This window comes from Bos indicus, chromosome 6, assembly GCF_029378745.1.
Source record: "Bos indicus isolate NIAB-ARS_2022 breed Sahiwal x Tharparkar chromosome 6, NIAB-ARS_B.indTharparkar_mat_pri_1.0, whole genome shotgun sequence".
NCBI classification, from domain to species: Eukaryota; Metazoa; Chordata; class Mammalia; order Artiodactyla; family Bovidae; genus Bos; species Bos indicus.
Window position 1 is genome coordinate 106,736,864 of NC_091765.1, and position 14,877 is coordinate 106,751,740.

The following is a 14,877-nucleotide window of genomic DNA, read 5'->3' on the forward strand; positions in this document are numbered from 1 at the left end:
AAAAAAATCCAATAATTGGCCTAGCCATATTCACACCCTCATAAAGCAGATATTCTTGTTTTTCTATTAATTTTCTTGGAGCTCTTTTACCTCTCATGAAAATTGGGATGGTAACACCTTCCAGAGATAATTTCTTTGGCTCTTTGAGAACAAAAGATAACCCTGCAAAAAGAGAGAATCCCTGCACCCGTGCTCTGTTTCTACACCATTCCAACCAGGTAGGTTGTCTAACATTCAGGTCTCTTGATTCTTTAGTAAAACACAGAGAGAAATCTTCCCTCCCTATTTCATGGGTTTATTAAATGGATCCAAAGAGAACAAATAGTATTAGAACATGATGTGCAGAATGTTGATGTAAATGTGAATAGTGCCTGTAACTAACACACCTTGTTTCGGGGAAAGGAGAAAACTGAGTCCTAATAGCGGATTTTCTAATAAAGTTCAGATTACCAGGGAAGATTGGGAAGTGAGACATAGGTATTTAGTGAATATATTTATAAATTACCTGGCTAGAGATGCAGTTTGGGTGGGAAGGATGTGGGGGAGGCATTCTGAGAAGCTGATTTTGTCTCAAATCTCAGGTCTAAAGGTTCTGGGATGGGATGGGAAGGAAGGTACAGAGATTTTGTTCTCCCCACGCCAGCCTTTGCCTCATTTTTGTAGCTATTTTATTCAGAGTTTAAATTTACAGACTTTAGGTGAATAATAAGCATTTTTTTTTTGTTCTTTTTTGAAAGTCATAAATGCTCATCAAGCAGAAATTGTCAGTGTGAGGCCATTCTCTTGGCATCAAATCGCAGTTTAATGGCAGATCTAGGGTAGGGCTGTGCTGATTCTGTGGCAAAGAGATTTGTGCTGTGTTTTCTAAGAGAATGTAGCACAGGAGACTCATGCCTTTCGCCAGGTTGTGGAACAGGCCCTTGCTGATCAGTTCACTCACCCACATGTTTTCAGCTGGATGTATTCATTTCAATCTAGTCAATACCTACAACAACTGAGTCCTTGACATGTTGGCTTAATCTATCCCTTGGGGGAAAAAATGACTGTAGTGAACTATATCTGAGGTCCCTTAGGCACCAGCCCTGAACCTTTGTTTTCTAATCTGCATAAATTTGTATAAAGACATCAACAATGCCTCTGTTAAAGTCCCAGTCCAACCTAAGTGCGTCATTAACTTTGGTTTCTTTTCTATTTGCTTCTAGATCCACGCTGTCTTTTCCTGATATGCTACCACCCGTCCACCCTCTCTTGGCTACCCTCTGAGGTGATGGTAAGAGATCCACCTGTGAGGAGCTGAGATGCTTATCTTTTAATTCCCAACCCTCATTGGGTGGGGGTGCCCCTGTGGTGTGCTCTTCAGGTGGGCTCAGAGAGCAACCCATCTGGAGACAGCCTCAGGTGAACTAGCAGAGAAATGCAGATGCTTGAAGAAGGATGCTGTCAGCCTTCAAAAGAACCTGTCCACTTGGGCTGTAGGTGAGCTGGGTGTGGGCCAGGGAGTGTGGGTGAGACATTGGCAGTTTGTGTCTGCTGCAATGTGTATCCCAGGCCAAGAGGGATCAGGAGATATGAACAAGAAGCAATGGGTACAGAATGGAGAACACAAGGCATGATGCTAGGAGGCAATAGGGCAGTAGGCACAGAGAAAATATGAGTTAGACTAGAAGACCTAAGCAGTTAGCACAGATCTACAAATTTCCCTGCCAAGGTGACTGGAGCCCCCAAGGTCCCACATACAGAATCCATCTGCCATGTCAGTGTGGTGAGATCAAAAACTACTTTTCATGATACCTGTGAGATTCTGTCCTTTCTGTCAACTCATGTGTGTCCTTAAACTATCCCATCTCTTCTTCCTTAAACCTACTTGAGTGCGTCTTTGTTTCTTGCCAGCCTAAGAGCCCCAACTAAATCACTCCTTAAATCTGTAACCCGATCTCAGCTAATCCAGAGCCTCGGGCCTCATCATAAATGCTGGTTGGTGTTCTGCCAGGCAGCATGGTCAGGACATGAAGAAGGCAGACTGTGGAGTCAGACCACTTGGGTTTAATTTCCAGCTCACCTACTTTTTACTGTGTGACTTCAGCAAGTTACCTTAACTTCCTTGTGCCTCAATTTTCTTATCTCTAAAGTGGGGATAATGATACCTATCTTACTGCAATGGGGCTTCCCAGGTGATACCAGTGGTAAAGAACCTGCCTGTCAATGCAGGAGACATATGAGACATGGGTTCGATCTGTGGGTCGGCAAGATCCCCTGGAGCAGGAAATAGCAACTCATTCTAGTCTTCTTACCAGTTCATTTCAGTTCGGTTCAGTTGTTCAGTCGTGTCCAACTCTTTGCGACCCCATGAGCTGCAGCATGCCATGGTGATGGTCTCCCTGTCCATCACCAACTCCCAGAGTCCACCCAAACCCATGTCGATGGAGTCAGTGATGCCATCCAGCCATCTCATCCTCTGTCGTCCCCTTCTCCTCCTGCCCTCAATCTTTCCCAGCATCAGGGTCTTTTCGAATGAGTCAGCTCTTCACATCAGGTGGCCAAAGTATTGGAGTTTCAGCTTCGATATTAGTCCTGCCAATGAACACCCAGGACTGATCTCCTTGAGGATGGACTGGTTGGATCTCCTTGCAGTTCAAGGGACTCTCAAGAATCTCCTCCAACACCACAGTTCAAAAGCATCGATTCTTCAGCACTCAGCTTTCTTTATAGTCCAACTCTCACATCCATACATGACCACTGGAAAAACCATAGCTGTGACTAGATGGACCTTTGTTGGCAAAGTAATGTCCCTGCTTTTTAATATGCTATCTAGGTTGGTTAGAGTCGGACATGACTGAAGCGACTTAGCAGCAGCAGCAGCAGGTTGGTTATAACTTTCCTTCCAAGGAGTAAACGTCTTTTAATTTCATGGCTGCAATCACCAACTGCATTATGGAGCCCAGAAAAATAAAGTCAGTTACTGTTTCCACTGTTTCCCCATCTATTTGCCATGAAGTGATGGGTCTGGACGCCATGATCTTAGTTTTCTGAATGTTGAGCTTTAAGCCAACTTTTTCACTCTCCTTTTTCACTTTCCTCAAGAGGCTTTTTAGTTCCTCTTCACTTTCTGCCATAAGGGTGGTGTCATTTGCATATCTGAGGTTATTGATATTTCTCCCAGCAATCTTGATTCCAGCTTGTGCTTCCTCCAGCCCAGCATTTCTCATGATGTACTCTGAATATAGGTTAAATAAAGGAAATCCCATAAACAGAGGAGCCTGGTGGTCTACAGTCCATAGGGTCACAAAGGGTTGGACATGACTTAGCAAGCACATGCATTGTTACTCTAATTTTTTTTAATATCTCAATGGATAGGAGGGAAAACTTGAAGACCAAGGTCCAATTTGGTGTTTTTCCAAGATTGAATGCCTCAAACATAATCTAGGAATGCCTCACTGTAGCAAGGGACCAAGTGGATACTCTTAGAGTCTCTTGGCAGATACTTCTGTTATTCCCAGATCTTTGGGGCTTCTTTGCCCATAAATGAGGGTGGGCAAGCTGGGATAATCTCGTTCTCTGCTTCAGGACACCTTGCGTATATGTAGCTGGGAGTTTCACTAAGTCTCTGCACAGGAAGATGTTAGAGGTAGCTTCGAGTCTGCTCAGTAGGAACCCCCAGCAGTTCCTCCATCGAGCAGGGATTCTGCTGAGGTTGACTCCCCTGGCAAGTGAGAACTGGCTGGCATTCTCTCACCAAGTCCAGGGACATCTTATTAAACTATTAGACTTCTCTAGTTTCTGTTTACATTTTTCACTACCCATTAAATTCTTAAAGGACAGAAAAAGTGTGATTAAGGCTGGAACTCTGTCTTGTCCCATGGTTTCTTCCCCTAGACTGTGATGCTCCTTAGAGCTGAGACAGGTCCTGGCTCCTCTGTTGGCCCCACTGGTCTATGGTCCCTGAAAACTGGAACAGAACTGATCTGTGAAAACACATGATGGCCAAAAAACATTTGATGCACATAGACACAGATAAAGTAATACTATCAAAGTCCTCCTCCAGGGGCATTCACATAATACTGCTCCCACCCTCCCCACCTATAACACTCTTTCAACATTGATGCCTATTAAAACTATTAATCCTTTAGATCTCAGCAAATATATTACCTCTCAAAGGAGTGATCCCAGGTTGGCCAATTAGCCAAGCCCCCTTGTTATACTTTGATGTCAAACTCTACAGCCTATCAAGAGGGTTATTCAATTGATAGGAATACAATGGTTAGTCAACTTCACAATTATATATTTAATGTCTGATTATATTTTATATTATGCTCCCCTTCCCCTCACTATAACCTTCATTATACCTAGAAACACATCAACTTCAGGCACCATGGCATCTTAGGTGTCCAGCAGAGTGACTGGAACATAGAAAAATCACAAAACAATATTTTCTTAGTCAATGAAAAAATGAACAAATATAAAGATGGCACACAAAAAATATGTTTACTACAACCCTGAGTCCTAAAATGATTAAAAAGCCAGTAGTTGGCTTTTATAGATCCAAGGTTGGCCAAAAACCAGCTGGAGGAGAAGTGGTTTAGGAAATATATAAAAGCTTTCTAATTATCTTTGTTATGGGGGTCCTTTTAGCCAGACAATTATGTTCTCTTGCTCTCCTTTCAGTAAACAGGTTTTGGAAGGGAGGTGCATTTCCATGATGTTTGCCGATTTTATAGATGCTTTTTTTTCCCCTTGAGCTGATGAGTGAATGATTATTTAAAAAGAAAGAAAGAAAGAAAAAAAAAAAAACAAGTGGTTCAAATGGAGAGAGTTTTAGCCCACTGAAGCATTAGTTTAGTGTGGTACTTTTTTTTTTTTTTTCTTAATTGCTTTGAGAAAAATAGAAACCTTTAATAATTAGAGTGATGTGCCCTTCAGGATTGTATGGGTACCAATCTTTGTAAAACTACGTGTAAATATCTTTGAGATGGAACTTAAAATCATCATTGTTTCTTTTATTTTTATGATTATTTTTAATGTAGCATGAACCAAATTGCTTGTTTCCACCACCACACATGTTATTTTGAAACACTGTCCATATTCAGCACAAATCCTATATATTAATTGAAATGTTCATATAACCCATCAATGGGAGGGTCATTGATTTCTCTTTAAAGAGAAGTTCAAATACCAAATGGTTATCTTTTTTTTTTTTTTTTTAAGAAGTCATCTCCATGGGGATCCGGAACTGCATGGTATCCTCGGGCTGGGCCGTGCCGGGCCGCACCAGCTGGATGAAGAAGTTGGTGCGGAAAACCCGGAGCTGGGGGTTGCCCAGCTGGTACAGAGGGTACAGCACGTTCCGCGCCATCACCCGCTTCCGGGGCCGCGGGCGGAAGGAGGGGCGGGCCCAGGCCGCCAAATGGTTATCTTTAAAGAATAGAAAGGGCATTTCCACTCACACATTGGGTATTTCATAGAAACTACCTAACCCAAACATATAGATTTTTCTTTTTTTCTATTTTATTGTTATTCTGAGGAACTCAGATTCATTGATTTTTACTAACCTATGCCAGTGTTTTCCAAACAGTGCTTTATCTAAATGAATGTCTTATCTCCTGTTTTGACAGTCTTCATGGTAAAGCAGGAGACTGAGTGAAAACCATTCCTTCCTTCATTTATTCACCTGTTCCTTCACCCATCTATTTGTTCAAATATTTGTTCATAGACTGAAGACAACTTTATTTGAAGTCTACCACCTGTCAGAAATGGTGCCAGGCTCAGCGTCGTGATACCATGATTCAAATTACCCTTCACTGCACCTGTGTGACCCTGGTGGAGGCCGTCCTCACACAGTTGGCAGATACATGATCCTTGTAGTGTTGGTCATTACCTCAATGCGTCTCTCCTTTTCTCACCAAAGCCTTACCTCTTGGGTGCAGAGATGAATCAACAGGATTGTCTGATGTTGGGTAGAAAAGGCAGGTGAGTCAACGGTTACAACTCAATGTGGTATGTGTGAAGATAGGGCTGAGAGTAGGTGTGTGTGAGAGCACAGATAAAGGGTGAATCCACCATGCTGAGGACATAGGGATGGAAAGGGAAGATGACCTCTGAGTTGAGTGTTGTCAGACACGTAGAACTGAGTGTAGCGAAGGGAGAAGGAAGGGAACTTAAGAGAGGGAGCCAGGTGTATCTGGATTTCCACAGGCTCTTTGACAGAGAGTTTCATAGTCAATGGAACTGCTTCTAGAATTGGAAATTGACATATTTTTCATTAGTCTAATAAAGGGGGAGCCTTAGAGAGACTCAGCATGGCCCTCCTGCCTCTTTTTTTTCCACCCCAGGTTCTTCCTCTCACCTTCCACGTGGTCTCCCCTCCTCAGCTGCTTTGTCCAAGTGGAAACTCACTCACTGCTGCTGGTGCCTGGAGCACACATTCCATGCCCATGTCTTTTCAACCAGTGCAATCCCGGGCTGAGTCCCCTGCCAGCCATCTGCTGATCTTGGCCAGCTGTGCAGACTCAGCGCCTCTGGTGGAAGGTGACGGTGAGCCTTCTGCAAACAGGAAGCACCCGGCTAATTCTGCTGATGATGCAAAATGGGAAAGGAAGATAGGCAGTCACCGTTTTTCAAACTGACAGCTGGAAATAATAAAAACAGACATGAGGCCAAATGTTCACTGGGGCAGAGCATCTTGATGGGAAAGTTGAAACTGAATCAACTTAATGAGGAGAGGAGGTGGCTTTGGGTATATTGCCTATCAGAATGCTGGGCATAGGCAGATAAAACCCCCAAACATTGACTTAATAGACATTAAGGAAGGAGATAAGGCCTCCAGGAAGCCTCCTGTACTTCCTATCTACATATAACCTCACTTTATCAACACCAATGCACTTATAAACCAAAATCTGAAATTCTGAAGCAGAGATTGCCTTTTCAGACAGAGTAATACCACAGGACCCAATTAACTGGGGACAAATAGAAAGTGGGAGATAAAATATTGTATAATGAGATCAGTTGGGGGATGTAAATGAAATCCCACAGTCTTGTAATATGATAGAAAAAATATTTATACAAATCATTATATTTATATGTAGAGCATCAAAGAGTTGCCCAAATCCAGTGCCCATGTGAAATCACCCTCTGGGCAATGGAGAATTCCAGGTATAGTTAGATTCTGGTCCAGAGATGCTCCATTTAGGAAAACCCGAACTGAATGAATCATCTATTATGAATCTGTGGTTGCACTCAGTTTCCGGAAAAACATAGACCTGGATTCTCAGAAATGTATTCCTCTACTGCTTCAGGCTTTCATTTCACATGATGTTACAGAAAGAGGTAACAAAAGGGAAAGGAAAACCTCAGTCATTTTCACAAACCTACAATTTACCAGATAATTTTTTTTTCACATACTTTCTTTAATTTACTTCACATTCATGCAAGAAACAGAACATAGTTCTTCATTTTACAAATTTGAACTCAAGGCTGTGTGTGTGCTTAGTCACTCAGTCATGTTTTCCAGCAAAAATATTGGAAGGGGTCACCAGTCCCCACCCCCACCCCCAGGGGAATCTTCCTGACCCAGGGATCAAACCCACAATTCCAGGATCTTCTGCATTATAGGTACATTCTTTACCCACTTGAGCCACTGGGAACTCAAGGATAGTAGATGCTAACTGACTTACTTAAGGCTGAAGAGTAGAAGAGCAGGGTCTGGGCCACCATTTCAGAAATGCTAGAAGCAAAGTGAATGACTCTGTTCTATACAGGATGAATCATAAGTTGTTCTAAGTACTACCTGGGTACATCTGTGTTTTTAACATCTGTGTTTTTAACATCTAGGTCCCCTCATCTTTATAATCCCACCCATCATGCTGCTGACTAGTGATCAATCATGTCGAACCCTGCAACCCCATGGACTGCAGCCCATCAGCCTCCTCTGACCACCAATCCCGACAAGCTGAAATAAGGTGCTTGCAATTCAAGGTGCTTACCTGTCCCATCTCTTATCTTCAAGATTAGTGACTCAAAGGAGAACTTTCCATTCACACTGAAGCTTTTGGAATAGAAGGAGAGGTGGAATTTATGCCATTGTTTGTGACTCTTTCTCTTTGATATTATTTAATAACCAGATAATCTCAGAAACAGAATCAAGCCAATAAATACCCAGGGACACAGCTACATAACTTTTAGTTAAATCACTTATTTTCTGTGGTATGCTGGTCGCTTGTTTGGGATTTCAGGTTCATATTAAGAAAGCTCCCATATATGATCTCCATCACCTAGTGGCAGTCACGAGCTACTATAAGAGCTACCAAAATCCAGCACAAATGCTGTTTCTTGTTTGGCTCTCAAGCAGTTTTTCTTTATTTTTTTCTTTCTTTTTTGATGATCAAAAACTATTTTTCTTCCAGTTTATTGTGATAATTAACCTACAGCACTGTATAAGTTTAAGGTGTACAGCACAATGGTTTGACATGTATACATCATAAAATGATGATCACAATAAGTGAATATCCATCATCTTATATAGATATTGTTGTTCAGTTGTTCAGTCGTGTGTGACTCTGCAACCCCATGAAATGCAGTATGCTAGGCTTCCCTGTCCAACACCAACTCCCAGAGTCTACTCAAACTCATGTCCATTGATTCGGTGATGCCATTCAATCAGCTCATCCTCTATCGTCCCCTTCTCCTTCCGCCTTCAATCATTCCTAGCATCAGGGTCTTTTCAAATGAGCCACTTCGCATCACGTGACCAAGGTATTGACGCTTCAGCTTCAGCATCAGTCCTTCCAATGAATATTCAGGGTTGATTTCCTTTAGGATGGACTGGTTGGATCTCCTTGCAGTCCAAGGGACTCTCAAGAGTCTTATCTAGCCCTGCAATTAGAAAGAATCAGTTGTTTGATGTTTAGTGTTCTTTATAGACATTAAATAAATAGAAAAAAGCAAGTATTTTTTTCTTGGATTTACTCTCTTAACCTCATGTATAACATAAAGCAGTGTTAATTATATTTATCTTGATGTAATTTTTAAAAATTCAAATCTATACGTGCACTAGCTATATTTTCCAAGAATTAAACAAGAAGGAAGTGGAGATGCTGGGGATTGAACCCAGGACCTCATACATGCAAAGCATGTGCTCTACCACTGAGCTACATCCCCATGTTCATGCAATGCTTTTAAATAAGTTTTGCCAGTGTTTAATCAAAGAAACTTGCCTGAACCAAACTATTTTACGTTAGGGGAAAAAAAGCAGTATTATTTCATGTGGATGTAATTTTGATAAAGGAAGTTGAAGTATATCACAGTTAGTAGCTCAACTCTGGCTTTATAAGAGATATATTTTATCTTCCATAGAGGCAGTAAATCCACAATTTACAAATTATTTTCACAGGAAAAGTGACAGCAGATTATATAAAAGAAAGCAGATAAAGATATAATGATCCAGGAATCCATTCCTTTATGAGGATCCAATTAAATTATATATTATTTAAATGTGTGATTATAAAAGTTATATAAGCTCATTATCAATATTTTTAAATATATATTTATACTATCAGAGATAACTTTTCCATGCAGGGTTACTGTTTCCCAGTCTTTCTTATAGAGTTCATTGGATATACAGCTTTGTATTCTGAATTATTCCCAGTTACACTATATAATCAACACTTCCCCACATTCTTCAAAAACCCACAGCAGCAGTTTATATGTAGCTGGCTCCAAATCTTTCAGTTAGCACAGTTCAGTCCCTGGCCACCAAAGCTTTAGGTACATTCACAGCAAAGATCAATTCTCCTCTTTGAATCTCTTGTCTCTGTGTTTACATGTTTGTGGCTTATTAATTTCATTTACACATAAGGCCTAATATCAGTTTCCCATCTTTTCCTGTAGATGATACTCAAGAAATATGCTTGGATTTGTATTGCTTCCCGCCTCTAGGATGAGCTCTCTTGAGCCACTAAGACCCAGCTTGGTCCACCTCAGCCTTCGTGGGATAGTGTGTTAGTTCCAAGAGGGCCTATCACCGTAACCCTGGTTTTATAATCCCTTGCTTACATGTTTATCTCTTGCACTGTGCTGTGGGCTGTACCCCAACTGAAGATGGAACTTAGTTTATCTTCACTCCTGAATCTTTGTCCTTTAATCTCTACACTTCATACCCAGTTCACAGGTGCTGAATAAGTGTTAACCATGTAAATGAACAAAGATGTAACTATTGAATTGGTTTGCTTTGGTTTTAATCTTTAAGTTGTTTTTGACTCTGCAGCCCCAAGAACTGTAACCCTCCAGGCTCCTCTATCCTAAGATTTTCCAGGCATGAATACTAGAGTAGGTTGAATATTGAATGGATAGATTCAAGTTACCAGTCAAGAGAGCCAAGAGTTAACACATAACATTATCTATCTTGGTAGGTTCAGCATATTTGAATCTACAGACCACAGCTTGGATTCAAGAAAAAGGGATAAAGAGTCCCCATTGTATATGGCAAGGCACCCTTCATGGGTCTCAAAAATTTTTCCATGTTGTGAAAGACCTAAAGAGAAGCTGTTAGCTTTTATAATGGCTCATGATTGTAGGAATGGCAATACATAATGTCTCTTCACACACCTTTCTATCTACAATGAACAATGCATCTCTTGAAAGCCAAGCCCTTGAAGACATCTATGGACCAGAAATAGATCTTATATACATTGAGATGACTAGGGCAGAATCTCAATCAAGAGCTATCTGGTGTCAACTGTTTGCATCATGCTTTCTTAATAATGTTTTGTTTTAATCGTATAATACTTCAAAAGCATAAGTAGAGCAAGAGTTATTATTTACATTTCAAAGATAAAAAGTAGGCTCAACAAGGGAAAATAAATGACTTATCTAAGGACTTAGTATCAATGAATAGGGCAGCCAGAACTCAAATTGATGTGTTCAATCCACTCTATAATGCTATTAAGGAAAAAAAAAAAATAGAAGAAAAAAAATCAAAAACATCCACTTACTTATATTCTTTAGGCATATCAATTGAACTAAACTTTTCTGTTAGATGCTAAAAGCTAGAAATAGTGAGTATTTATAATTGGAAATAACAGGCACATGGCAGTCAAAACAGGTCTATGCTTGGCTCACAGACATACTATCCATTCCATATGACCTCTGGGAAATTGACTCATCTCCCAAGGTCAGTTTTATCAACATAAAACTAGAAAAATAACACCTCCAACAAACAACTCTTCTGAAGATTGATACGGTGATATCATTGTGCACAGTGTCTGGAACACAGTAGGTCTGCCAACAACAGTACTGATATTTACTACCCCAATTCCTACAGATAAAGCAGACACTAAATATGTGTGCATGCTCAGTTGTGTCTGACTCTTTGCAGCCCCATGGACTGTAGGCAAAATTCTGTCAATGGAATTTTCCAGGCAAAAATACAAGCGGGTAACCATTTCCTTCTCCAAGGAATCTTCCCAACCCAGGGATCAAACCAGGGTCTCCTTGCATTGTAGGCAGATTCTTTACCATCTGAGCTACCAGAGAGGTTGACAATTCCACATGGAAAAACTCTCTTTCCTGTTGTACAGCTGTATCTCCATGGCCCTTCTCAGCATGAGACCAGCATTCCTGTGTGTGTGTATTAATGCCTGGGACAATGAGCTCTGTCTGGTCTGTCCATAATCTCCAAGATAAACTCTACATTCTGAAGGTTTCTTCTGAGTTCCCAGCTGTGATGCTCAACCTTGCTCCAAGAAAAGCAGGACTGTGTCTTCAGCCAGCCAGATGCTTTGTGCTCTTTGTACAATCTGAGTCAAGTTGAGAGCTTTTCACAAATAAATGGTCAGAAACTGATGTGAAGAGTCGACTCATTGGAAAAGACCCTGATGCTGGGGATTGAAGGCAAAAGGGGAAAGGGGCAGCAGAGGATGAGATGGTTACATAGTATCACCAACTCAATGGTTATTAACTTGAGTAAACTCTGGAAGATAGTGGAAGACAGAGGAGCACAGTGTGCTACAGTTCACGCGGTCACAAGGAGCTGGACACAACTTAGTGACTGAACAACAACTGTTTGGTTGTTAAATCCTGCTTCCAGAAGACAGACCTCCAAACAATCAAAGGCATAAATCTATTGTCATTTTTTAATCTTTTTTTAAAAAATGTTTTGATTTTATAATGGAGTAGAATTGATTAACAATATTGTTAGTTTCAGATGTATAGCAATGTGGTTCAGTTATACATATATCTTTTTCTTTTTCAAATTCTTTTCCCATTTTGATTATTATAGGGTATTGAGCAGTGTTCCTTGTGCTATGCAGTAGATTCTTGTTGGTTATCTATGTTATATATGGCAGTGTGTAGGTGTCAATCCAAACCTCCAATCTAGCATTTTCCATCCCTTGAGTCATCCTCTAGCAAAATCCTATGCCCCTCAACATCTCTGAATTCTTAGTCCCCTTTTCTACTCAGAACCTCCAAAAATGGCTGAATCTTTAGGATAAGGTGAGATCTTTGATTTCTCACAGGAAACAGTCCAGGATTTCTTTCTATCTGTCTGTGTGAGGTCTGTCTCTGGTACAAGGAATAGAGAAATGAGCCTATGGATGCATTGGGGCTCTGAGAGCTCTAAGATGCCTGCTTGTAAGATCTATGAACTAAGCCTCAACACATCTACCTTAGTTGCATCTTCCAGATCAAAGGAGGGATTCCTTCACCAGCAGAATTCTTTGATTTCTATGTGTCTAAAAATGGGAGCACAACTATTGATAAAGGCAGAAATTAGCAAAGTCTACATCAGCTGTAAATTATCTACATCAAAGCTGTGTTTTTATCATTTCCAGTGTTTTTTTTTTTTTTTTTTTTTGGTTTCTTTTTTTCTAAACAGGCCAAGAAAGTGTTTGCAAAGAGAATGCATTCAGTTTAAGCTAATAACAGTTTTTTCATTAACAGTAATTTCAGTGTGTGAAATACTCAGGTTATTTGATGCTTGCTTGTGTGTAAAGGGTTTTGCAGGGGGTGTGGGTACCAGTTATAAGATTTTCTGTGGTGACTTTAAAAATCTTCACAAAGTCTTTGATAGTCTTCTGTTGATAGGTGGGATGTATAGCCATTTTCCCAGAATTTTGTCTGGCTTTAGTCCCTCATTCTTAACTGTAGAATTCAGCAGATATGACCTGCCTCTTATGAGGCTGGGTCATAGAAAGGGCAGAGGCATCCACTGTGTTAGCTGGGATGTGTTCCTTTGGAGAACTGAACTGGTACGTAGTCAGCTGTTCTGCTTTGAAATGGCTATGCCTTGAAGAAACCCAAACTATTGGAAAAGATACCACACTACTGGTATATGGGCACATAACTACTGTATGCTATTATCCATGTGGGGAGATGGCATGGGGAGGCCCAATGAGTTACAATGGACTACAATGGACAATACCTCAAAATCCTTTAGCTGAGCCCTTCCCAAATTCCCAATCGAGACAAACAGTGAATGATAATCAAATTATTGGCATTGCTTTAATTCACTGATTTGGGGCTAATTATTTTAAAAATAGAGACTTCCCAAGTGGCACTAGTGGCAAAGACAAATAAATAAATAAAATAAATAACAGCATGCCAATGCAGGAGACTAAAAGACACGGGTTTGATCCCTGAGTTAGGAAGATCCCCTGGAGAAGGGCATGGCAACCCACTCCAGTGTTCTTGCCTGGAGAATCCCATGGACAGAGGAGCTTGATGGATTATAGTCCATAAGGTCACAAAGAGTTGGATATGACTGAATCAATCCAAAAACGACAGAATGATCTCTGTTCGTTTCCAAGACAAACCATTCAAGATCACAGTAATCCAAGTCTATGCCCCAACCAGTAACATTGAAGAAGCTGAAGTTGAACGGTTCTATGAAGACCTACAAGACCAGGTTCGATGCATGATACTGGATGCTTGGGGCTAGTGCACTAGGACGACCCAGAGGGATGGTATGGGGAGGGAGGAGGGAGGAGGGTTCAGGATGGGGGACACATGTATGCCTGTGGCGGATTCATTTTGATATTTGGCAAAACTAATACAATTATGTAAAGTTTAAAAATAAAATAAAATAAAAAGATGTCCTTTTCATTATAGGGGACTGGAATGCAAAAGTAGGAAGTCAAGAAACACCTGGAGTAACAGGTGAATTTGGCCTTGGAATATGGAATGAAGCGGGGCAAAGACTAATAAAGTTTTGCCAAGAAAATGCACTGATCATAGCAAACACCCTCTTCCAACAACACAAGAGAAGACTCTACACATGGACATCACCAGATGGTCAACACCAAAATCAGATTGATTATATTCTTTGCAGCCAAAGATGGAGAAGCTCTATGCAGTCAACAAAAACAAGACCAGGAGCTGACTGTGGCTCAGATCACGAACTCCTTATTACCAAATTCAGACTTCAATTGAAGAAAGTAGGGAAAACCACCAGACCATTCAGGCATGATCTAAATCAAATCTCTTATGATTATACAGTGGAGGTGAGAAATAGATTTAAGGGCCTAGATCTGATAGATAGAGTGCCTGATGAACTATGGAATGAGGTTCATGACATTGTACAAGAGACAGGGATCAATACCATCCCCATGGACAAGAAATGCATAAAAGCAAAATGGCTACCTGGGGAGGCCTTGCAAATAGCTGTGAAAAGAAGAGAAGCAAAAAGCAAAGGAGAAAAGGAAAGATACAAGCATTTGAATTCAGAGTTCCAAAGAATAGCAAGAAGAGATAAGAAAGCCTTCCTCAGTGATCAATGCAAAGAAATAGAGGAAAACAACAGAATGGGAAAGACTAGAGATCTCTTCAAGAAAATTAGAGATACCAAGGGGACATTTCATGCAAAGATGGGCTCGATAAAGGACAGAAATG

At 40.7% G+C, this 14,877-nt stretch overlaps 1 non-coding gene across 1 annotated transcript; it reads right to left on the minus strand.

The window, feature by feature from the left end:
- Positions 1–9,078: 9,078 nt before the first annotated feature.
- Positions 9,079–9,150, minus strand: TRNAA-UGC (transfer RNA alanine (anticodon UGC)). Its single transcript has one exon. It is a non-coding gene; the product is annotated as a tRNA-Ala (tRNA).
- Between the last annotated feature and the right edge of the window lie 5,727 nt (positions 9,151–14,877).